Below are 2977 nucleotides of genomic sequence, written 5' to 3'. Positions count from 1 at the left end.
CGTTCGACTACGTGGGAGTCCAGCGACATAGCCATTACGCTAACTGCTGATCCTGAATTTTATGACTTTTGACTAAAACATTGCTGATTTTCTTCTAGGCTTTGTTTTCCAGTTTCAAGGATTTTTGTTCTGTCTTGAGCTGCTGATAGGTTCATGTACCTTCTATTTAAACAGAATCATAACCTGCTTCCTGGCTTTGAGTTTTAAGCAAAGTTCCTTAGCATTTTTTTGATTTATTAAAGCTAAAACTGTTTTTCTTTAAATTAAAAAATATATTAAAAAATAAAAAAGAAAAAGAAAATGGTACATGCTAAGTAAAGAAGTAATTCAAAGAGACCACATGTTCTACCTTTCCATTTATGTAAGATGACCAGAATAGGGAAACCTATAGAGGCAGAAAGTAGATTAGAGTTTGCTTAGGCTTATGGGTTGAAGGGGGTAGGAGACCCCTAGCTAAAGGATATCTTTTTGAGGTGAAGTGAATGGTCTAAAAGTAACTTGGTAATAGTTATACATATCTGTGAATCTAGTAAAAACTATTGAATTATACACATTAAAAGGAAAGTTAGGGGCCAGCGGTGGCATAATGGTTAAGGAACTGGACTCCCATATGGCCGAGGTTCAAGTCCTGGACTCAGCAGCTTGAAACTCACATTGGGTGCAGGTATGTGTGTGCCCAAAATCCTGATTGGAGAATGGAGAAGAGGGTATTTTGGTGTGGCCATCTTCCCAGGAGGGTAATTTCTCGCTTTCTGTCTCTCTCCATCTCACACATGCTCTATAGTAAAAATCTCTTAAAAAAGGGGGAGATGGGAACCAGCAGTTAGCGTAATGGCTATGTCGCTGGACTCCCACGTAGTCGACCGCGGTTCGTGTCCCGGACCCAGTGGCTTAAAACTCACGCCGGGCGCGTGTGCGTGCGTGCCCAAGATCCCGAGAGGAGAATGGAGGAGAAGGGATTGCGGCGTGACCATCCTCCCTGGGGGGTGATTTCTCGCTTTCTGTCTCTATGTCTCTCTCTGTCTGTCTGGCGAGCGCACGCGCCCTACAGTGAAAATCTCTCCAAAAAAAGGGGGGAGATTAGGGACCAGCAAGGTGTGTGGTGGTTAAGGTGCTGGACACTCCCACATAGCAGACCATGGTTCAAGTCCTGGACCTGGTGGCTTGCTTTTTCATTCTCTTTCTCTCTCTTTTTCCCTCTCTGGTCAAATTAAAATAGATAAATAAAATTAAATAAAATAATAATTTTATTTTTTTTGGAGAGGTTTTTGCTATAGGGCGCGTGCTCTTGCCAGACAGACAGAGAGAGACAGACAGACAGAAAGCGAGAAATCACCCCTCAGGGAGGATGGCCACGCTGCAATCCCTTCTCCTTACTATGGCACATTTAAAAAATGTTTGCAGTTAATAAACATATCTTTTTTAAAACTTTATTTATTTATTATTATTGTTATTATTATTATTATTATTTTGCCATAGGGTGTGTGCTTTTTGCAAGAGAGAGACAGTGAGAGGGAAGGTGAGAAATCACTCTCCAGACAGGACAGTAGTGCTGGAATCCCTCTCCTCCATTCTCCTCCTGGGATCTTGGGCATGCATGCACACATACCTAGTGTGATTTGCAAGCTGCCAGGTCTGGGACTTGAACTACATTCAACTATGTGGGAATCTAGTGCCTTAGCCATCACACCACCTGCTGGCTGGTGGCTGCCCCTTTTGGAAGCTTCCACTGTTCTTCTGCTACCCCCTCTGCTACCTCCTACCTCCTGTGAACGTCAGCATTTGTCACCTGTATTCTGGATATCTCATCTCCTCTCTGCTCTCTTCTTACCCTCACTACATCCCAGTGTGGAATCATCTAAACTTGGAGTGAGACAGCCTAACTGCCTAGCGGATTCCTGCTCTTATTGACTATGTGGCCTTATGTTGGCCACTTAACAACTGAGATCCTGCTTCCTCCTCTGTAAAATAAGGTGGATAAAATGTTCTTCATCTAAAGAGTAAGATGAATAATGTCGGGCCGGAAGGTGGCGTGGTCGCTAAAGGCGCTGGATTTCTACATGGTTGACTGTGGTAGGAGTCCCAAACCTGGTGGTTTACTTTCCTGTTTTTCCTTTCTCTCTTTGTGTCTCTCTCTGGTCAAACTGAAAAATAATAATAACAAATGGAATTAAATAAATAAATAATTCGTTAAAAAAAAAAAGATGGATAATGTGTGTGAAAATCCTTCGTGGGGGCCAGTAGGTGGCCTTGTGGTTAAGGTGCTGGACACTCCCACATGGCCTGGACCTGGTGGCTTGCTTTCTTACTTTCCTTCTCTCTCTTGCTGTGTCTCTCTCTGGTCAAATTAAAATAAATGAATGAATAAATAAAATAAAATTAAATAGTTCTTTAAAAAAAAAATCCTTTGTGGGGCCGGCAAGTGGCATGGTGGTTAAAGGTGCTGGATTTCCACATGGCCAACTGTGGTTCGAGTCCTGGACCTGGCAGCTTGCATTCTCACTTTCTCTCTCTCATTCTGTCCCTCTCTGGTCAAATTGAGACAAACAAATGAAAAAATAAATAAAGTTAAATAAAATAATTCTTTAAAAAATATCCTTTGTAAGCAATTAAATTGCTGTTCATATGGAAAACATGATAGATAATGTTTGTTCCCACCCTATTGTTTAATTTATGCTGGATTTGTTACTTAATATAACATTTTCTTATTTATTTCAGCTCTTCATTATTTTAATTAGGATTTTGAGGGAACTATTTTTAAATTATTTAATTAAAAATAAGCAATATACTTGCATACTTCCAAAAACTAAAAAGGCACAAAATAAAAGGCACACCTTCTTTCATCTGGCCCCAAATATATAGCTACTATTCATTTTCCATATTTTTCCAGATTTTTTATTATATATAATTATTTATTTTTGAAAAAAACTTATTTAGGGGCCAGCCGATGGCATGATGGTTAAAGGTGCTGGATTCC

The sequence above is a fragment of the Tupaia chinensis genome, unplaced genomic scaffold (genome assembly GCF_000334495.1).
Source record: "Tupaia chinensis unplaced genomic scaffold, TupChi_1.0 Scaffold000239_1, whole genome shotgun sequence".
Lineage (NCBI taxonomy): Eukaryota > Metazoa > Chordata > Mammalia > Scandentia > Tupaiidae > Tupaia > Tupaia belangeri.
Note: the sequence above shows the minus strand (reverse complement) of the source record.